The 23,546-nt window shown below is 40.2% G+C and overlaps 1 pseudogene; it reads left to right on the top strand.

The window, feature by feature from the left end:
* Positions 1-9,936: 9,936 nt before the first annotated feature.
* Positions 9,937-10,642, top strand: LOC147433571 (uncharacterized; annotated as a pseudogene).
* The last annotated feature ends 12,904 nt before the right edge of the window (positions 10,643-23,546 follow it).

Genomic DNA, 23,546 nt, shown 5'->3' on the forward strand with positions numbered 1-23,546 from the left:
GAAAACAAAAGTAGGAAATATTTTCTTTAAGTGCACTAATGTTTTCCCAAGTGGCTTCTTCCTCAAGTCTATCTTTTCCACTCGAGGAGAACTTGCTAGCGAATATGATTTTTTGTTTGTAGATTGTGATGTCCAAAATCTTTTCTGGTTGAACATGTGGCTCAAGTAGTCTTGAGGTGTGTTTGATTTAGTTCTGATGCTCTAGACCAAAGAGTGTAAGTGTGTTTCGGCAAAAGAGCAATCCCTTTGAGGCTCAACTAGTCTTGCTTGGTGGGCGTTGGTAGAACATCTATAAAACATAATAGAACACACATAGATTGACATCAAGCATCTAGCATTGAAGTAAACAAGTACAAAGTGCGTTGGCAAACTTTTAAAAAAAGAATTTGCATATATGATGATTGGTTACCTCTATAGCTGTCTACGGGTTCAATTTCATTGTTTGAGCAACGAGTCGTACCTAATCTAATAGATTTTGGAGAAAAGTTGGTTACTTGCTTAGTTGGTTATGATTACTATCACATCGGCTTTTGTTGTGGAACATGAGTGGATGAGTAAAACCAATTGATAGACAACAACAATAGCTCAGCTTGGACTTGATGACCATTGGAACAAAGTAAATTGTGTCCCATAGGGCTAACTATACAACAAAGGGGTACTAAAAGGGGTAATGGAATCGAGCAGTTGCACCTTAATCATTCTACTTAAACTCTACTTCTTAACCTACTTTGGTAGTTGCTATTCAGCTTCGTAATATCGGCCATTTAGTCTCTAGATCGGGGTAGTCAACTTTTTCTTATTTCTCGTGGGGGAGAGAGAGAGAGAGAGAGAGAGAGAGAGAGAGAGAGAGAGAGAGTTACATATTGTCATGGTTGTTGATCACAGAAGCAGATGGAAAATATATTTGAGGAGGAAAACGTGGGATAAAGGGTTGTCCTCGTGCTAAAGAATGGTTACATAGAGAACGTTGGGATGCAATATATAAAATGGATTGCCAAGTAAGGATATATGTTGGTTGCCATCAACCACCTAGGATTAAAGTAAATATGTATAGAGTGTATTGAGTACTGTAATACATAAGTTGAATTACCCAACTCTGAGAAAAGAAGTGTGTATATATTTGATATATGGATATGATGGTCGAGATTAAGCATGTACTAGTGAGGAAAACATGTAGCTAAACTAAACTTAAGGAAGCATTGACAAATTCAAAAAATACAAAAAGCATCTACAGACTATAAAAATTAGATTGCACTACCGACCTGATAATCGTGTACGAGTGTCGTCCAATTGTCCAAGCCTGAGAACAGTGTGTGCAAGCTACATAAAACCAATGTGAATAGTTAAACCATTTTTTCTTTCAATTAATTGTGAATGAGTGAAAATGTTAATGATATAGTGCACGTCATGCAGAGGTTCCATACAAAACACATCATGCAGAGGTTCCATTCAAAAGTATGGTGGAGAGTTGGCCTTGTGGTCTCTCTAAAAGTTATAAGAAATAGAAATCGTGTCGTGCCCCATAGGCTTTATGTGATGGACAAAGAAAATACATAGGTATGGAGAATTGGATGCATATAACGGACCTTACAGTGTTTTTGAGATGGAGGCGTCAACAAGTGAGCAGTGCACCCATGGTTGAGCCTATTGTGGATAGGAGTGGGGCCAAAGGTTGAGCCTGTTGTTGCGGATAGCAGTGCACCCATGGTTGAGCCTGTGAGCTGGAACTCCCTATCAGTGTTGCTTGCATACATAGCTTAGAGTGCATGTATGCATGTTCAATCAGCACCTCCTTTGACTGTTTTTCCCATTTGTGATGAGCAAAAGTCTTTAACCCTACCTTTGTAATCATTCACAAACTCATTCATTGTGGCTTTCTCTTCCTTGTCTGCATGAGAACCCATCGTTTGATGGTAATGGTAATGGAAATCCATAGACCATTGTTTAAATCGAAGTTGTTCAGTAGTTTCACTAACTTAATAGGTATGAACAGTCATCAAGGTCTTCAGCTCTCCCAATAAAGCTTCCTTCAACGGCCTTAAGATGCACAACATAGAAGAGAGAGAGAGAGAGAGAGAGAACGTATAGTATTGTCGTTGATGAGCACGGATGTAGTCAAATGTAAGGAGAATAGTTAATTGAGCACAAGGTAATGGGAATGAGTGCTCTATCTCTCTTGCCTTTTGACCCTTCAAATTTGTTAGATTGGTAAACCATTAATAGTCTCATGGTCCAACACAATGTCAAACTCTATACCAGATAAATAATGCCTTCATCTCTGAAGGCATGTATAATGGCATATAACTTGCACTCCTACGCAGAGTAATTTTGTTGAGCACTATTTAATTTCTTAATTTCAAGGCAACCAATCTACCATCTTGAGTAGTACTACACCAATGGTCTTATTGTTAGCATGAGTCTTCAAAACAAAAGATTTTGTTGGGTCGACGATGTTCGATAGAGAAGAAAAGATTTTGTTGGGTCGACGATGTTCGATGTTCGATAGAGAAGAAATGCACATGAACGAGATCTAGAGGACTCCCTAACTCCTTGTCCAAAGGCGTTGATGTCAACCTAGTGTGTTTGCCATAGATACAATGCTCATATAAAGCAAAGGTAGAGTAACTTAACACAAGGATATAACCAGAATGCTGTAAGACTTTCATTCCCTCTTGACTCATATGTCCTAACCGGCTATGCCACGACTCTGTAGATGGCAGCTTGGCTACACAAATAGAATTCTCTTTCACGGAAGAGACATAAAGTGAGTACAATGAGCCAGAATTCTGACATTTAAGCATGACCAGATTTCCCTTCTTGTCCAAGAACCATGAGAAAATATGGTAATGTAACCCAAATCATCTACCTATCCAACTGACATTAAACTCTTTGTCAATTTTGGTACATGTTTGACATTGTGCAACATAAACTCGGTGCCATTACGCATAGAAAATATGATGCTGCCCACACCACATATATCAAGCTCATAAGAATTTCCTAGCTTCATCGTGCCATGCATGGAAGTGTATGTAGAAAACCACTCCTTGTAAGGAGTCACATGAAAGCTAGCACCTGAGTCCACAATCCAATTCTACAGATAACACTCATCATAAGCTAACAATGCATCAAGACTCAAATCGATGTGAAAATCTACACATCATTTGACACTTCAAAAAATTTTTCAATGGCTGGAGACTCAACCATATTAAGCTCTTCAATTTTCACAATGCTTTTAGGTGTGTCAGACTTCACTTTCTCTTTGCCCTTATCACGCTGCATTGTGCGGCAATCTTTCTTCAAGTGTCCCTTTTTATGATAGTAGTAACACTCAACATTTTGCATGTCTTTGCCACGACCTTGTCTGCAATCCTGAGAACGACCGCGGCTACGACCACGCTGCCTTTGCTTGTCACGATTTTCACTAGCCACATATGCATCACCATGCCCACTCGCATCAAGAGATTGGCATTGAATCTCCTCAGTGAGAAACACACTTGCAACATCGCTGAAAACTAGCTTGCCATTAGGCGCATAACTGCTTATGGTTGTGTTGAAGGTATCCATGACAATGGTAGCGAACATAGCAAAAAAATGGCCTTCATTTCATCATCGAAATTGAGGCCTTTTTGAAGTAAGTTGTGAATACAAGTTGTTGAACTCGTTCAAGTGAGAACTAATATTAGTGCCCTCTTTCATATTCATGCGCATCAATTTAATCATCAAGAAAACCTTATTCGAGGTGTTGTTGCCATCCCAAGCTTGACGTAGAGCATCCCACAAATCTTTGGCATTGGTCTTTTCCATTATGGTAAAGTAAATGGATTCACCAAGGTGTAGGTGAATGGTCGCCCTAGCATGCTCATTCAAGTCATCCCACTCATCATTAGTGTAGGCATTCTCCCTTCTTGCACACAAGGGTGCTATCAAGCCTTTGTTGATCAAAACATCTTGCATACCTGCCGCCAAATGACAAAGTTTGAGCCATCAAACTTTTTGATATAGTAGTCTTCTCTTTTGGAAGCACTACTCATAGCCATGACTCAAGAGAATATGGCCAAAAACTTTATGGTGAATTGCCTCGGATAATTTCAGCAGAGTTTTTCCTAGAATAGGAGCGAAAACTCAAACCAAAAGTAGTAAAATCACTGTGTAAGAATAACTAGAAGTGCTGGATTCGAGGGAAAAATCCGACAGAGTCTCCTTTGTATGAGGAGTCAAAACTCAACTTTAAAAATATATAAACTGCTCAAAAGAACCACTGGCCATCAATTGCTCAAAACCACTACTTTGTGATCTCCAACTCGGCATCAAAAGGACAAAAATCCTAGATACATATCCTATGGTGAGGGTACCGTAAGAGGGAAACTCTAGCTACCTGTATCATCGAAGGTATCTCACCATTTGAGAATACCTCATCTAAAAGAAAACCTCATGCCATTGACCCTCCAAAGGCTATGCAGACACAAAATGACTAGCCACAGTCTTAGAAAGGGCTCTTCCGTTCCGAATCTCAGAAACGGATGGAAAATCTACCAAAATAGCCAAAACATGGCTCCACATATAGTAAAATGGACAGTGTCCGCAACTCAACATACGTAAGTGACCGCGCTCAAACGGGTGCCAAGAACTGTTGCATGCAGTAAAAGTGATCCCTGCGGGCCTGTGGGGATATCTTCTCTCAAAAGAGCTCAATAGCACTTTGGTGTGCTAAAACAAACATGCATCTGTCAACGCATCTATCCGTAGAGAAATTGTTGTCGAAATGATTGCCAAAATCGCCTGAAAAACGGTGTTTGTAAGTGTCTGGAAACCTATAGAATCTGTGTGTAAACGGGCTCAAAGCCCCCTATAACCTACGTATCGTTGTCGATATGTGCGGATTTTCACCGCCGGACAAAAATGTGTTGGTCGAATAGTCGTCAAAGGTGCTCGGAGTCCAAAAAGTATCGTAGAGCGTGCTCGGTGCACTCGGTGCCGACACAGGGTGTCACTCCTCTATGGTAGAGGCACCTCACCCATGCATGTGGCAAGCACAATCGTCCGTGGGAACGTTGGCGTCGGGGTCGGATATCAGAAATCTGCCCGTGTAAAGAGTGTCTCTAAAAACGATGTCAAACTAAGTCGAATATCAGCACAAAACCTGAAGTCACTGTTGAAACGGCTCTAATCGCCGATGTCGAGGCCGCCTCCAGCCCGTCGGACGGGAGTCTCCAATGTCGAGACGAGGTATCAAAGTCATAAATCCTACTCGCTCTCTCTCACTTGCTCGCTTGCTCTCTTTCAAGCTCTCTTGCTTGCTCTCACTCGTTCGCTCTCTTTCTTCCAAGCTTTCTTACTATATCTCTCAAACTCTCAATCTCTCAGTTTCTCAAGCACACTCTCAGTCACTCTCTCTCTCGGTTGTCTCTCAAGCTCGGGGTATGTGTGTGAGCGGGGAATGAGAGAGTCATTTGGGGGGGGCGGGGGCGGGGGTCAAGGGCCCCGTGGGAGCGGAGACTTGCACACAAAGGCTCAAATTTTTATTTTTATTTAAATTATTGTTTCTGACAAACTCCAAAAGAATTGACGAGCCTGACGAGCCAAGACTGGGGTGGGCGGGTGGGTAGGTGGGTGGCCTTGCTTCTCGCTGCATGCGTGCTGCCAAAACCTTGCCTATGCTCAATTTCCTGAACCTTGCCCGCTCACAAGGTCTGTCGAATCCGGTTGGGTTGCTCCCCCTTCTTAAGTCTATTGCCCAACTCTCTCTTAATTGCCTTTTGTATCTGATGCCTCAAGCTTGAGTGCCTTGCGTTGCTCACAAGCACTCTTACTTGCCCGTTACCAGGCCTTGCGAGTGCCCGATCTCGGCTCCTTTCAACTTGATGCTGAAGCCTTCCAGCTGCTTTCCCTCGCTCAATTGCTTGCATTAAGCCTTCAAGGCTTATCTGTTCGAGAGGCCTTCAAAGGCTTGTTTGGGTTGTCTTCGACTGCAGATTTTTATCCTCTCATTTCCATGGCTTCCAAGATTCCCTCGCTTTGGGCTTGCTGCACATGCGGGTAGTGCGAGGAGGGGACGCTGACGGCCTGACTCTAATACCACTTGATGGATCCGATCCTATGAGCCGTGCAGGAAGGAGATGAGAGGAGACACATAGTTGTTTTGGTGGAGCTTGTGAGAATTAACTTCTCACTCTCCTTATTGTCATTATAATTATAATCAATGAATAAGAAGTGGGCGGGTGCCCGGCCATAACCGGCCACGGGCCACTTGCCTATAACCCAACAACACCATCCTCATCCAATTATTATAAACAGTAGATACTTGGTTTTCTCCTCTAGTGTTGAAGGGCTACAATATGCTAACTTTCAGTATTTAAGGGTCATGTTTACTTCTCCTCTTGTATAGGAGGGTCATCTTTTCTTGGAATTGTAGTGTGTAGAGAGGAATTTTGTACCTTCAAGTATGGGCATTATGAGGATCCTCTGTCGCAAAGTGGTACATCCCACAAGCACTCATCAACAACATATTTTTCTAATCTTGCTCCCTCTTCATCAATCATGTGTGACTGCCTAAAAATCCTCATCTGCTCTTGCATTGAATGAAGATAACTCGAATGATCAACAATCATGAGTTTCCTAAATGTCCTAGCATTGGGAAACCATATTCTCCCGCACAACTCTAGCTTTTTGACAGCTAATCTATTGCTCCCTCTAGTTTCGAGCTAGTTGCATTCAAGGGTTTGTTTGGTTCCATGTGGAAACATGACCACTTGAGTCCATGTATGCTTGTCACCTTCCATTTTTGAATGCCAAGGAGATGGCTAAGATTAGGTCTTGCTTTTTATGGCATGCTATTAGCATGCTTTGTGTGAGTCCTTTGGTCACCATCCCTATGGGTACAATCCCTTCTGTATATTATTCATCCTCTGTGTCATGGTCTCTTTGCCTTTCATACCTTCTCTCATGTCGATCATGTCCAAGGAGAGGCCTTAAATTTTTATTTGTAGAAACAACCTGGCGTTGTCTTGTTGTATCTCATTTGGTACATAGTTGGGGATTGGCTTAAGCCTGTGAGATTTAATTTTGAGTTGGGGATTGATTGTTCATGTCACTATGGGCAAATTATGATGATTATTAAACACAACACGAATGAGAAAGTATCAGATGGCAATGAAACTAAGGATAGTTAATTCACCAAATCCTCTATCCTTGAAAAGTTTCAATGCCATTCAATTATGTCCTACTAGTCCCAAGCTGCACCAATTACCATATCTTTATCATAGGGCTCCTTTGGAGACCTATGGGGAAAAAGCAATTGTGCAGCATGGACCCAGTGAGAGGGTACTAGATGGTAATGAAACAAGACATTGTTTCTACCACTATAATGGTAGGCACCAATAAAAACCATTTTGGGCATGATAGAAACCTAATTGGTGGAAGAAACCATCATGAACTTCTTGAAAGTTGTTACGAGGACGTGGCAATTGTTAACTATGTCACAAGGATGTGGCAACTGCTAACCTTAGTTGTTGGTTTCTTTCCAATGATTTTAGTTTAATTTTTGAGACCCTCTTTTTGAAGTTGCAAATGGTCAGACATTGTATGGCCAATGTGAACGGTAGTTTCACCCGCAGACGGGAAGTTGGTCAGCACTGGAACTAATAAAGTTAAAGGATGTCTAGGCTCAGTTCAAGATCATGTAGGTCCCCCCGTCGCACTTAGCAAGTTGGTGGATGTTGGGAAGTGAACTCAATAAAGGCATAAAGTCAAGGTGGGATCACCAAAGGAAAGTACCCGACAGTTGGGTCACATAGCATTTTTGGATGCGGTCCCAATGGGGATAGATGGTCAGAAGACCAATGGGAGACCAACAGAAGCATCTCCTAAAAATTAGGAAACTGTTATTTTGGACCATGAAATTTGTTCACGTCATTACCTCCGGAATGACAAGGGGAACATTTTATTACTCTGTTGCAAAGTCAATTGATGCACCATTTGAGAGATTTTTAAGCAGGAAGCCCAATGCGGGGAAATTGCATGTATGAGTGCCAAGTGGCACTTTTTGGCCAATTTACCAAGTTTGGGAGAAGAGAACTCGTAACTCACTTTTTGGAGCAGTTTTGGAGGCTGATAATTCTGATTTTCAGCCATTTCTCTCCATTTTTTAGCTTCCCATGACTTTAGCTAGGACCAAGGAGCTCATTTCAACATTGGAAGGCATCAGATGCATGTTTACAGGGCTGTTTTGCTGCGTTTTCAGCAATACGCATGTTTTGGTAGCCATTGAACTCTTCCCCTTTTTGCATCTATTTGTTCACAGCAGATGCATTACAAGTCAAGCGCAGAAGAGGGGGTGCTCGATTTATGTTGGGGGGATGCTTCATTGAGAACCTGTCACATGTTAAGAGCTATGGAGTGCTTTCTTTCCACTCAATGTACAGTGTGGTGCTAGGAGTGATGCCCTACACACTACACACTGCTCTCTCTCTCTCCTCTACGTGCAATTATGTGATGCCCCACAAGAGGGCTCTTCATTTTACTGATGTACAACTGTGTGGTTTCATGCTTTTGTGCTGAGGCAAGAGCCTCCTGAGCAGGAACAAGGGTAGCTAACTGCTAGTGCAAAGCAAGCACCGGTGAGGGTCATAACCTCACCGTACATGTGCGTTTTTAGCACTACATATGTGTTGTATTTTGACTGTTTTTCAGCCATACGAACGCCAGAACCATTGGGAACAGTGTCCCACTGATAGAGGACAGTTCGGGGACTGTTTAGGGCTGAAAACAGGGCAAAAACCAGTAAATGCAGCATGCTGAATTTACTATTTTTAGGCAGGAATCAGAGGGTTTATGCCAGTGGAAGTGAGTTCCAACAGGGAATTGGTTTCACGCAAGTTTTGGGGCTGTTATGCTGCCAAAATTTGAACAAAACAGGTGGTATCTAGTTGGATATAGGTAAATAATTCCGAGGACTCTACTTTGTAATTTACCCTCTCAAAGTATAAAGAAATACCGAAAGGGGCGCCAACTTTGGGGCCTACAGGTTGTCGGCGTCTGCTTGAAGCATTCTAGCTTCCAAACCGTGTGTGTGCATAAGTGTTAATTACTATCCCAGGTTCCCTTTGCAAAGTGCTCTGTGTGTGTGTGTCTAAAGTAAAGTAAAGAATTTTGGGTGAAAGCCAAAGTCTACCACCCCACGGGCTGGTTTCAAAAGCAAATGGAAAGTGGTAGAAACCAGGTAGATATTACCTTAACATTGGTAAAAACCTCAAGGAAACTGGCCAATAAGAAAGTAGGATAACCATACGCCTGGGATGGGTAGAAAGCCTAAAGAGACCTGCTAGAAACCATAATTGGATGCACTTTAAACCAGTAAAGGAAATGGTAAAAACCTTTGACTTGGTAGAAACCTATGGAAACTAGTAAAAAGTAGTTGGGTTATAAGATTTCTAATTGGGTACCTCAATCCTGGGTGGTGGACACCACCAATACAGAGTTTGAAACCACCAATACAATGGTGGAAACCATAAATACAGTGATGGAACCTATGGTAACTGGTCAAAAGTATCTATATTTTAAGATTTCTCGGTGGATACTTCAATTCGTGGTGGTGGATTTCACCAATACATTGGTTGAAACCACCAAAATAGCGTTGAAACCACTTATACAATGGTTGAATTGGGTGGAAACCTAGCTCAATTTTTAGGATTTCTCGGTAGGTACTTCAATCTGTGGTGGTGGAATTCACCAGTATAGTGGTTGAAACCACCAATACAATGGTGAAAACCCTCAATATAGTGGTGAAAACCACTAATATAGTGCTCGAAACCACCTATACAACGTTGGAAACCACCAATAGAGTGTTGCAAGTCTTATATGTATCTTGTGTAGGTACTCTTGAAGGCTCACAAGTTGGGTCATCACTGAAGATTGTCGGCACACAACATTTTTAAGAGTATGCGAGTGCACGGTGTGAGCCCCATTGGCACCACAAGTAGTCCCTGAGTGCAAGGTTTGAGTGCGAGTGAAACATCAAGCCTACCAAACAACTAGTGATGGCTTTCGTAAGAGCAACATGGAGGTTGGTGAAAAAGATTTGGATGTTGTCATCAATGGCATTGAGAAGTCAATATAGAAAACCTCATGTGAGAAGGACCAAGAGTCTCCCGATGATTTGACTCTCCAGAGCTTCTTGTCTTCCAAGAAGAAGTGCACTAATAGTACTATCAGTACTCCAGGCTTCCTAAACCCTAGAGCTTTGCAATTTGTATTATCTACTTACTACTATCTTTTTGTCCATGTAGAGCCAGAAAACAAGAGATAGTGCTTGGAAGAGGAAGATGCAAAAACAATCATTGAAGAAGAAGATCCCAATGAAAGGAAGAGGCCAGATGTGGAGATGGTTGAAAAGCATCATTGGAGGTTGGTGAGAAAGATGTAGATATTGTTGTCGACATGACGAAGAAGTTGATACAGCAAACAACATGTGCGAAGGTCCAAGAATCTCCCATTGATGTAACTCTCCAGAGCTTCTTGTCTTCCAAGAAGAAGCGCACTAATTGAGTGCATCATAGTGGTACTACTAGTACTTCACCCTTCCTAAATGCTACAACTTTACAAATTGTGTTGACACTAAAAAACAATCACTAAAGGAGATCTCAAAGAAAGGGAGAGGCCAAAATGTGGAGATGGTTGAGAAGTCATCATCGCACCACAAAAAAAGGCAAATCCAAATCACAAGAGCCACGTGCTCGCAAAAAGCTTTCCTCACGAGCATGAAATGCTTGTAGAAATCTCAATACAAAGAAATGTGTGTAGATGTGTAACTCAAGGCCCTGTAAGCACATTGTACATCAGCATGTAAGCATGAACTACGTGTTGTAATATCAATGTGCAATTTTGTATGCCAGTGTCCAACTAAAACGCCTTGTAATTCCAGTGTGCATTAGCACATACTACCTTTTGGAACTGAATAGAACAACTACTTTTTGTCTATTTCCTTTGTTTGACTTAAATGTTGTTAAATTGGTGTTTCAAATTTATTCTGAATAGCTAGGCATTTCAATTGTTCATAATAGGTACATCTTGTGCTTATTCATGTTTTCCATATCTTGTTGAAGGTGTAAACACCAATACAAGAAATGATTCCAATAAACATGCCATTGCAAAGGAGGAGAAACTTGCATTGTTTCCCTTGCATGATTTGAATTATACCATTGCATGGAAACAAGCCGGAACGTGGCGAATCAGAAAGGCCAAGAAGCTCAAAAGAGAGAGAACTGAGTCCAAGAAGTGCATGGAGCACTTGATTTTGTGCAAGAGGGAAAATTGAAGAGTACTCCAATTACGTACATCCCTCTCAGGATGTCATTTTTGTTGAGTGTTATCCTCTACCGAACCCAATATGGTTCCAAAGCTAAAGAGATACAATAAGAACACCCTCATACTTGATTTGAATGGCCTATTGGCTACCATTGTAGAGACACGCTTTGGTGAAGAGCCTCCTTTCAGAAATGGTAAAGCACACATGCACTCAGCGCTCCCGAGAAGTGTATTGTCACAAATTAGACAGCCACATGTTCTTGGATTGGTGCATCATATTTTTCAATGTGTTTATATAGAGTAGTTGCATGACAACTAAAATGGAAGGAATTCTTACAGTGTCTTCAAATTGCAGTGGCCTTTTGTATCAAGTGTTATGTCATAGCAAGATTGCACCAGGGCATCTTGGCTGATGCACAATAAGCATGTATCTTCAAAGACTTGAAGGTATTTTTGGAGAAAAAAGGCACAATTCAGGCCTGAAAACACTCTTATCATTGATGATAGCAGATACAAAGTGTGCCAGAACGATGAAGGAACTTGGCTTCTTGCTCCCAAGTTGGGGCACCAAACTGAAAAGCAGCAACAAGACTTCTTGGCAGACACTTTGGCTGATTGGCTATTTTTGTGGTTACAGTCGGAGGATCGTAAAGCGTATACAGCTGACTACATGTTTGATATTAGCAAGGATGCATTTTTTGATGTAGTCATAAGCTAGTTGGCATCTGACTGGAGGAAGCCCAATGGAGAGAAGCAAACCGATGGCGAAAAATATAGGCCGATCTAGAATCTCAGAGGCACGAGAAGGAACGGCTAGAGAGGGAAAGAGTGGAGAGGGAATATTAGAGCGTCTCGGGTGGGAGGAGAAAGCAGAGAAACCAAAGGTCAAATACAAACGCCTATGGCAAAGCAAACAATCTGACCGCTAGTAGAAATAGCAAACCTTTTGTAAACTCAACTTTTGAGCCCCAGCAAAAGACCAGTTGTAAACTCAACTAATTAATTGATATAATGATGGGAATCACCCTTCTAATATACAAAATTTTACATCATGTTTATGAAGTTTTTGAGGGAAAACTTGTGTGTATCTTACTAGCAGTTTTGCTACTTTCTTCTTTTTGTAGGTGTTTTTGCATAGAAATCACCTTTTTATTGGTAGAAATCGCCCATGGAGTGGTAAAAATCATTTTGACATTGGTCATGCCACCTTGGACCTGCTAAAAATGTGCCTTGGGATGAGAAACCATAAGCTTGGGATAAGTAGAAAGCATAAGTAGACCTGCTAGAAACCACAATAGCCGAGTGGTATAAAGCTATGAAGGAAATGGTACAAACCATTGAACTGGTAGAAACTAGTTTAGGAACCATATATAACATTTTTCCTACCAATGCAATGGTAGAAACCAATAGAAAGCATTCTGGACATGGTAGAAACCTAATTGCTAGAGAGGACACGACTTTGAGCTGCTTGAAATCAAATGGAGAAGAAACAATGTATATGTTTGAGAAACAGTGAGATGGTTTGAGAAGGGAAGAGGTAACAACCAAATCTAATGCAGTCTTATGAACATATTTGAATACATTGTCTATATTTTCCAGCACTCGTCCTCCTTCAATAGCCACTCTATTGTGTAGCTCAAGATCTATCGACGTGCTGTCATATATTGCCTCATAAACTTCTAATGACATTCTATATAGACTATTGCAACTCTCCACTTCTTCCATGGGAATTTTGATGGCTCTCACAAGGTATGAGTACAAAAGAGCAGGTGGCTTTTGCTAGAGGAGGGTATATGTTCTTCCACATCCCCGTTACAAAATGGGACCCCCTCTCAATAGTATTACCCTGTTGGGAGGCGTTCTAGCACGACCTAATCGCAACCCACACAAAATTATCAAATCCGTGGATCGGCAACCCGGCTAGGGCATGGAAGCACGAGCATTGGATGAATAGAAATAGAAGATTCAAGAGATCACCTCTCCAATGCAAGTAGAGATTAGCCATGGCAAGACTAACTCTAAACCTACTCTAATCATTTATCAATCAACTCCTACACACATCAAGTCCACCGAAGTCTAACTTACCATAAACTAGAAATCCCAAGCACACTAATCATAAGCACACACTAATTACCACATGTCAATCATGGCACTTCATCAATAGCTACACACACGTGGTGAATGGTGCTACAGTTTCATAAAACCTATCTACACACAAGCAAACAATAGGGCACACATACTAATTACAAGATTAAGACCCAACTTAATCAACCTAATTAGTGATGCTAAATATCACAAATCGAATGCTTATAAAAGAATAGGAGTGGTTAATAGCAAGAAGTACATACTTCTCTCAAATCTAACATAATAAAAGTGTAATACTACTCCATGACATAATGAAACGTAGAGAAGAAGTAGACTAATGAGAAAATATGAATTAGATTAATCAAGAAGAGCTTACTCTAATTACAATGATTAACACTAGCCTCTTAAGCATAAACATTAAGCTCAAGGCTAGGCCACAGAGTGAACACTCAAGAGAGAGGGAGCTCTCAAAAGTGGATCCTCAAGAGTGGATACTCAAGAATGAAGCCTCCTTGCATAAAGGCTTCCTTTTAAAGGCTTTCACAACAATCCCTTGTACTATGGGTTTAAGCTTGAGCCCTCTAACTACCATATACAACTTTGGAACTCCAAGTGAGCCCAAGACTTATACAAAGTGAGTGGGAAATATTATGCACAATCATAGCATATCTCCCGCTTGATGTATATTCGGTGTAGCCTGTGTTAGCCGTTGCTAACATTCCCCCCTTCCTAATTTGGCGCATGTCCTCGTGTGCCGGTGAAGCAAGACATGGTGACATGGTAGAAAGCAAGTCCATGGAAGAAATGTTGAGCTGCAAAACATAAGAGCATCAAAGGCCAACAAGGATACAAAACATATAGTACAATGAACAATTATGTAAAGTGAATTTTTTTGCTTCTAAAAGATGGGTGAATGAGCATCAAAGGCCAACAAGGATACAAAACATATAGTACAATGAACAATCATGTAAAGTGAATTTTTTTGCTTCTAAAAGATGGGTGAATCATAGTCAAAAACTACACAATATAAAGCAAAAAAAACACTCAAACTATTGTGAAGATTAAACCACTTGAAATTTTAGTTTTATGCATGAAACACAAGCAATCAATTAAGACCTTAGACTAATGCAAGTTCATAAACCTATTAACCTAAAAACTACGTGACCAATATTATAAATCATTCAAGTCTATCATGTCTATGGGCTATAAAAAAAGCTCATAATCTATTAGTGCATTGTCACAGCTTTTTGAAGCTCATGGAAGTTTTGTTTTTGTCATTCATTGAAAAAAGTAAAACACATCTCACAAGGCTACCACCCTAAGGCAAGTCTAGGTACGACTCTCGGCTCCTTGAACCCTCAAGAAGGTGTTCCAAAAGCCTACTAGCCTACCAAGGCGACGGCTAACCCCTATCAGCCTAGGGCATCGAGTTAGGGCCTTGACCAAGCAAGCCAAGGTGATTCCCCTCGCCTACCAAGTGCCAATAAGGAGCTAGGCCTCACAAGGACACAACATAACATAAAGATTTTCTTTTCATGTGTCTAGTAACATTTTTGCTACTTTTTCTTGACACTTTTTTGCTTCATTGTTTCATTTTTTAGCACTTTTTTATTGCTTCCATTATGAGATGCTTACGGCAATTGGACTAAAGGACTAAAGCCTAATCATATCCCTATGTCATGTTAAAAATGAATAGAGTATTAAGACTATCACTAAGAGTCTAGGACTAATAAGAAATGAACCTACCTTAACCTAAGGTCAAGGCCAATTACCTATGATTAGCACACATAAAACCTAATTTTTGATGAGTTAATATTCACAAAGCAAAGTGTTGAAACTTTAGGATGCTTAGCTTTCGAACATGAAAAAACCATAGCTTAGAAGCAAAATTTCACTTCAGCCAAGCATAGAGAATGAAGAGATGAACAAGATAGCAAAATCATGGAAGGATTACATTTATTCATGCTCTTTTGAGCATCCTTGAGCAAGCATCCCCTTTGTAGAGAAGTCTCTTGATCTTTTTATTTGCAAAAGAAGCTTTTTGGAGCTAAGCGAAAACACAAGCTCCAAAGGCCTTTCATTGAAATCCAAAAAGCACACAAAGAAAACATTAATGAAAACCTAAAGCTAGGATCTTGCATACCCGAATTTGCCAAAGGGCAAAAACCCAAGGAAAAAAAGCCTTTGGTTATGCACATGATGCTCTTTGTAGAAAATTTATGCATACATAACAACCATGAGAAATAAAATGAGCTTCTACAAAGCAAGTTTGACAATTTTTACAATCTCTCATGCATAATTCAAAGTTGATTAGTTTCTAGCTCAATGAAATATGGATTTAAAAACAATCCAAGAGCTAAAAATAATGCAACTTTTGAATGAAATGAAGTGGCTCTCGATAGCCAATTTTATAATTTAAAGCTTTTCAAAAAGTTGGCTAACAACTAGCTCATATGAATTTTCAATTTAAGAGCAATCTATGAGCTAGACATGACTTCAACTTTAAAGGAATGAAAGTGAGTGGCTCTCAATATCCAAATTTCTCTTGAAAGCTCTCAAAAGAGTTGGGTAAACACTAGCTCAAAATGAAAAAATTTAACTTTTGACCAAGCTATGAGCTAGCATATATACAACTTTTAATCCAAACGATTGGAATGGCTTTAAATAGCCACATTTTGCAATATTTTGTAATGCCAACATCCCGTATCTGCAATGGAATCCCTCTTTGCTAATCACTCTTCACAATGAGTTTCAATTGTTAGTGCCAAAGCATTTGTACATGCACATCAAGCACCAAAAAATATCGAGTTCAATCATAAAAATTCAAAATGATATCTTATGGCCCTTTGAACAAGCTCAATGGCTAGTGCTATGCCGTGATTTTTTCATTCAAATCATGCACCTAAAACATCTTGAGCTATCACAAAACTTTGCATTACGACGAAACGTTCAACTACCATGATAGAATGCGCAAAATTTGAATGCATATGCCCTCCTATTACCATTAAAAATAAAAATAGAGGGAGGAGATATCAAGTTTAAAGAAAAGTTCTCCATTTTCATCACTTGCAATTATCCAAGTCAAAGCCTAAAAATGTCAAATTTTTAGAATTCAAACCAACCCTAAGTGTGAAATTCCATCTTTACTCTCCACTCTCACTCTTGAGATTATACACAGCTTAGTGCCAAGCCAAAGTTTTCTCTTTCCTTCATTGAAAGTCAAAGGTGGGCGGGAGTCCTCCCTACGAGAACCCAAAAATGGAAAATTTTACGGATTCCTTTTTTCTCTTTTTTTTTTTTTTCCGCTTGTGTGAGTGAGTAGCACAGAAGACGGGGAGGGGAAAGGATTGAGTTCTGTGTGTGGTGGTGGGAAGGAGCCCCCACTTTATGGACTCATTTTCATATATTTATTTTTTCTCCTTGCCTTGGAATCGATAGCAGGTATGTGCAGGTGACAGTGAGAAAAGAATCAGAGCAAAATGGTTCGGGAAATCCGGGTATAGATACCCAAGGTAAGCTAAAATCACCTCATTTCCACTTGTTGCCTTTGAAGAGAGAGCCTTTCGACCCTCTTCGCGCGTGTTTTCCGGAGTCCACAGTCACCCGTTTCAGCCCCGTCTCACACGAGACATGAGGGGTAAGTTATATTTATCAATGATCCATTTTGTACGGTCGGTAGCTAATCTAAACCCCTGGAAAAAACCCTAGAATCCGAGCAGTGCACGAAGACCTACGACCAAAAATCGACCATAGCGGCCTGTCAACTCAACCAAATCGGATGAGACTTGAACTGGCATGCCTTAACATAATAGAACACTTCTATAGCAACAGTTGACCATTCGGCAAGGGTCGAGGACATCCCAAGTAGAACAACTAGGTTTTTGGCAGATGACAGAATTGGATTTTGACTCACGCTTACACACGAGGTCTATACACAATGTATATGATTGGTTTCATAAAATCGATCAAGCCAAACCCTCGAAAAGCAGAAAACGGCTCAAAGACTACAAAGCATCAAATTCGACATATGAGGTCAAACTGACTCCAAATGGGCCAAAATTGGATGAGTTGCTTCACGACTATGTCGCAGACAAGTCCACAGTCTCAAAAGTGACTAACAAACTCTGCAAGCCATGTAGTCACAAAAATCGGTGATTTCAGAGTCGACAAAGCACAAAGTGATACCGACAAGGCCAAATTTTAACAAATTCAATTTAGGACTTGTTTTAGGTGTATAGGATGTGTTTAGGTCAAATTTTTCAAGTTTTGCAAGAAAAAGTTGACTGCTATAAATATCGTGATTATTTACTTTTGTAATATTTTGGTTTGAAAATTATATCATCACCTCACCTATCACTTGACACCTATTACATGCCAAATTTCAAGTACGAGCCAAAATGATCAAATGTAACTTGGAAAATTGACAAAAATTACAAAGAAGTCCTTGGAAGCCAAATTCTGAGTTATGAGCCACATTTTTGATCCAAATCACCTCATATCACATACACAGGACAGGGTCTATACCATGCCTAGAACCAAGTTGCACCAAAAAATGTTCATTTTGATGAAAAAGTTAATAATCGTGATTATTTACTTTTTTGCCAAGATGGGGGAAATTTGCAACTTTGCCATCATAGATCCAAAGTACATGATGTCCTAAGCCCACCAGCCAAGTTTGAACAAATTTGGAGCTCAAAATCTCTTTACATCTATTGTTTCAAAGACTTAAGTCTAAAGCTGACACCATTTTCACCTTGTGCACTCAAATGAACCCATATTCACTTAGAGTATATATTTGGTATATACTTCAAGCCTATAATTTCAAGTTTGCAAAAAGTTGAAAAAAATTACTCAGCTGTGTAAGTAATCGCGATTATTTACTTTGTTGCAATTTTTTGTTTGGACTTCATAATTTTGATCTTTACATGTTTTTATGCATCTATGCATGTTTAAAAATTGATTTGAAGTAAATTGGACTTAATTTGTTAGCATTTCAGACTGAAGGACATTTCAGAGAAAAATCTAGCAAATTTGCTAACTTTGACACCTATTCACTTAACAAGAGCCATGCAAGCTGCAGAGAAAGCCAAGAAAAAGCTCTCGCAAAAGGAGAAGCTACAAGAGCTACCACCATACCAACTGGACCCCAGTTCATTCAAGACTACCAAAGCGACCTACTTGTCAAGAACAGCTTGAAGAGCATAACACCACATAGTTCACAAATAGATTCAAGAGTGAAGAAGGACATCAGGTAGAACTGCAACTTCTACCAAAAGAAGTTTATGATGTCACCGCAAAGCCCGAGACAAAAGAAGAAAACAGAAGACTGGGGCTCAGAGAGTTTTACGAACAAGAGCCATGTGGAGTGGATTTCCAAAAAGTTATGAGCTCTTGTCCACGATCAAAGAAGATGGACCGCCCAAATCTCTGACCAGCAAGGGAACAAAGTCAAAGTGGTGATTACAAAAGAGATAGTGGCAGAATCTCTCAAACTACCAACAGAAGGAATGACAATGAGGGCAAGAGATAGAAAGACGGCAGGAACCTTCACCAAGGAAATTGTCGCTGTGACATTTTTCGATCTCATCCTAAAACAGGTGGAAGAGCCTGTAAGATTGTATCATCAGAACTTCCACTTCCTCGCCAAGAGACCACCAAAGTATACGACACCCTTTTTTTGCGATAGCCACAACATTTACACAAGTTCTCGAATCAACAACCAGGCAACCAATTGACCATGCACAGTACGTGTTGTCCACACTGAAAGGGACAAAGAAAGAGAGAAAAATAACATATCTGAGAGGTTCTAGCCAGAATTTCCTACTATGCTATCAGCATGGCCGACAACTTGCCACTTGTCTCAGATCAGGACACTTGGATCGTGTCAGCACAATCTTCCCCTTGAGCCACAAGATCTATCAAGAGAACACAAGTGCTTGCATATGCATAAGTCGATTTTTTGTATTATTTAGTATTTTTTGAGTTTCTTCAAAAAAGTAAAGTCAAGCTAATCTAAGCTATTTAGAGGATTGAAGAGAACATGGGTTTTGGTAGACCCAAGCTAATTTGGATAGCTTTTGCTAAGAGTTAAAGTCAAGTGCACCGATATTGGGAACTTTGGCTATCATCCAGTAAAGGAAAAGAGCTCTCTCCAAGCAGCATCTGCCATCTTTCAAGATTGAGCCTAAGCCTCCACAAAGCCTTTTGGGTGAATTTATTAATTTAAGAATAGATCTAGCCATTGTACAATTTTACTACTCAACTCCTTGCACCAATCTCCCCAATTCATTTTACCCACATCTACTTGAGGGATACCTGCAAAACAAGTGACCCTAGAGAGGCTGCTCCACTATAGAATTTGCCATCTAATGTAACTCAAGAGTTGGTTTCCCTATTTAAGCCTCATCAGACACACTCATTTTGGCCCCACATTGGCTCCTACTCATGCTAAGATGCTCGTCATCTCCAAACCGATAGCGCCCAAGCATTGTCTAATGACATCATCTTCCACCATAGGTCTTGTGGCTGCATTTATTGGTATTGTCTATTGTTGGGATTGCTCTTGTTAATTCCATTTGCCAAACCAAATAGCTATTGAGTGTTTGCTCTGCCTATCCTACCAAGCCAAATAGCTATCGAGACGAGTGTCTTCTCTACCTATATGTCCCACTTTTTCACGTGCTGCCTAATGTTGTCCTTGTTGTTGATGCCTATTCTTCGTCATCAAAAGCATCAAATTTGCTATTGTAGCTGCTTGCACACCCTACCACTCGTATCCGCAATTGAAGCCTCCTACCCAACACTAATCAATCCACTATAGATGTTGACACTTATAACCTTTGTTTTTTGGGCTTACTTGGAAATATATATATATATATATATAGGGAGCTTATCTTCACACGTCCATTCCCACAATAACCTCAATTGCTGCAAAATCAAATCGTGGTAATATCTCAGAGAGAGGATCTTGAGGTTCGAATTTTTCCCAAGCCCCTGTGAAGAGGTGTTTCATAGAAGTGAAGAGTTACTTCACACTCAACAAGTATATGTAATCTTCCTCCTAACACTTTGCTAATCATTTGCAATTGCATCCTTGTGCATGACTTTAGCCACTGCCAAAAGAGAAATCTCTCCATTGGTAAGACTGACTGCCCAAGGCTTTCTCAGTAGCATCAAAAAATTTGCACACATGATTTTTTTTTGCAGATAACAATGAACTTCATTGTGGATATGACGCAATGATTTTACAAGCACAAGAATAAGACGCTGCCACTTTAAGTGGTAAGACCTTTATCTTGATGAACACACATAAAGAGTACACTAAACTCCAACACAAATTCTATGATCACAATAGAAAGAACGACAAAGAGGACTGCTACATGAAGAACAAACATGAGCCTATATCTTGCATGGATGACTCCAAGTGTGATCCAAGCATGATGAATATATGTAGAATCATGTCTTGATATATCCAAATGTGAACTCATGTAATCCATTAAAAGGATGCTCTTTGAACCATGAACTAATGAATCCTGTGAGAACTAGCCATGATGTATCAAGCATACCTAAGATGAATCTAGGTTTAAGGGGGGCGTCTGTTAGGGTAAACATACCTTCACCTACATGAACCTACTCTATCTATTTGGTCCTATGATGTATGAGGCATATATGCCACCACATGATCATGACCTGTCACCATGTGAAGAGCCAAATTGAATGCTAGTCAAGTGACTAACACATCATCACGTGCATCAGCGGATCCCCATCACCAAGTGTTATATAAGTACACAATGTACTCAATTTATTATCAAGCAATCTAGTATATTTCTATTTTTCATTAAGCTTGTGTCAAAGTGTTGTTTCATCAAGAGGATTAGGCCTTGCCACCATGAATTCCACTGACCCTAATCCACCATGACTTAACTCTAATCTCAATAGGTATGGAAAACCTTGGACGCAATATTCAAGTTTTGTGAATTGATCTCATTGATTGATTCCAACTATGCAAATTTCCGAGAAGTTGTGGAGACATTCCACAAGAAATTCATCACTGCATATCACTCACTACATGGTAATGTAATTAATTAGATGATATGCTAATCTTTTAAATTATAAATATGTATTTTTAGAATGCTTGTGTTTTCTTTGTGTGCAACACGTTATCTGTGATCAAATGTCTTGGTTCATAAGGCAATATGGTAGCTTGGGTATGTGCTCTACACAGGGCATAGAGAAAACCCACTACCAAGCTTGTACTAGTTATTTCAGCTGCATTTGATGCAGAGGCGGTGTATATAAAATCCAATAGCTTAGAGGAGCTACATCAATGGATGCATTGGAAACTTATGCATAGGTCACATTGTAAGGAACAAGTCAAAGATAGTCAGATTGGGCATGCAGTGAGATTAGCCAAAAAACAGCTAAGAAAGGAGATATGGAATTTATCCTTTGGTAGGAAGATGACATGCAGATTGGTGGCTATAGAAAGAACGTGTGGGAAGGGTTTGGACAACACCGTTGCAAGTTGTGTCATAACTTTTAGCTATAGCAAGATCCAAACACAAACCTTAATGTATCCAGAAGACTTGATATACTTTAACTTTCCATAATGTGAATGACGGTTGCAACAAAATAAAATAATTTTCAAGATATCAAAACAAAATTAATCTAGTTTAGATGCATAAAACAAATACGTTCTAACTTCTGAATGTTTTTAGTCATCGAGAAATGTTACAAAATACTTTGTCCTCTTTCCCTTATCCAAAAGGGCCCTCTTCCTCATGCCTTGATCTCTTCAAACAATGTGTCTCATCATCAGCATCATCACGAGCATGCTGAGGTTGGACATTTGATTCTCCTTATTTGCCTCAGCTTGCAAGGCCTCTTCTATAAGCTGAAAGACTGGACATTTATGTTTGAGCAGATCTCGTTTTTTGTAGTGTGGAAACTATCATGGGTTTGTGATTCCACAAGCTAGACAACACCTACTCAGTGCTAGAAACCGGGTAGTTTAATCACCAAAGCACAATAGTTCTACAAACCACCAGAGCATTGCTAGAAACCTCCCAAGAAGATCTAACAAATTGCCCAAGAACTACTGAAAACCCCCCAAGCAGTGCTAAAAAAAAAAGGAATCCACCGCTACAAACCTCTTAAGCACTATTGATAACCATTTAATTGCTAGTTGAAACCACCTAGTCAAAGCTAGAGACCACATGTCAAAATGCTAGAAACTGAAGGAGAAGAGTCGGGAGCATAGCGAAAGAGGAAGATGAATATGCGCGCACACGCACATACCACCATAGCCACACACACAGGTTGGAGGGGGAGAGCCGACACACACTATGTTCTTTCTTCTCTATCTTATGCACTTAAGCACAATACACACTCTACTTTGTGTTAGTGTCTCACACAAATGTATAGATGTACACTTAGGGTTAGTAGCAGTTAGTGATGCGTGGTCGGCCACATGGCCATTAAACCTAACATTCTCCCACTTGATGGCCAATGTGGGAGAGCACGCTTCACCCAATTCCCATCAACTCACGACAGTGCTAAAACTAATGGCTGGAGAGACTTTTAGTGAGTGCATCCATTGTGTTCTCTCATAGGAATCTTCACTAAATCAAGGCTCTTGTTTGCCAGGCATTCACGTCTGAAGTGATAACGCACATCAATGTGTTTTGTTCTGGAATGAAACACTCGATTGTTAGCCAAGGCAATAGCACTCTGACTGTCACAATGAAGAGCTGGTGTACACTGCTCCAATCTGAGATCTTTCACTAGGCGAGCAAGCCAAATAGCTTCTTTGCATGCCTCACTCAATGCAACCTACTCTGCCTCTGTGGTAGAAATGGATGTACAGTCTTGAAGAACGGATCTCCAAGAAATAGTAGAACCAGCAAATGTGTAAATCCAACCTGTTGTTGATTTACAACTATCAACACAGCTTCCATAATTACTATCTACAAATCCCTGAATGGATGACTCTCCACGACCATAGCATAATTGTCTATATGCAGTGCCACTCAAGTATCTGAGAATCGACTTGACAGCATCCCAATGCTTTTTACCAAGGTTAGACATAAATCTGCTTACCAATGTCAGGTCTTGTAGCCACCATGGCATACATGAGACTACCACAAGATGAAGCATAAGGA

Source organism: Adiantum capillus-veneris, chromosome 19 (genome assembly GCF_014529385.1).
Source record: "Adiantum capillus-veneris isolate H3 chromosome 19, ASM1452938v2, whole genome shotgun sequence".
NCBI lineage: Eukaryota > Viridiplantae > Streptophyta > Polypodiopsida > Polypodiales > Pteridaceae > Adiantum > Adiantum capillus-veneris.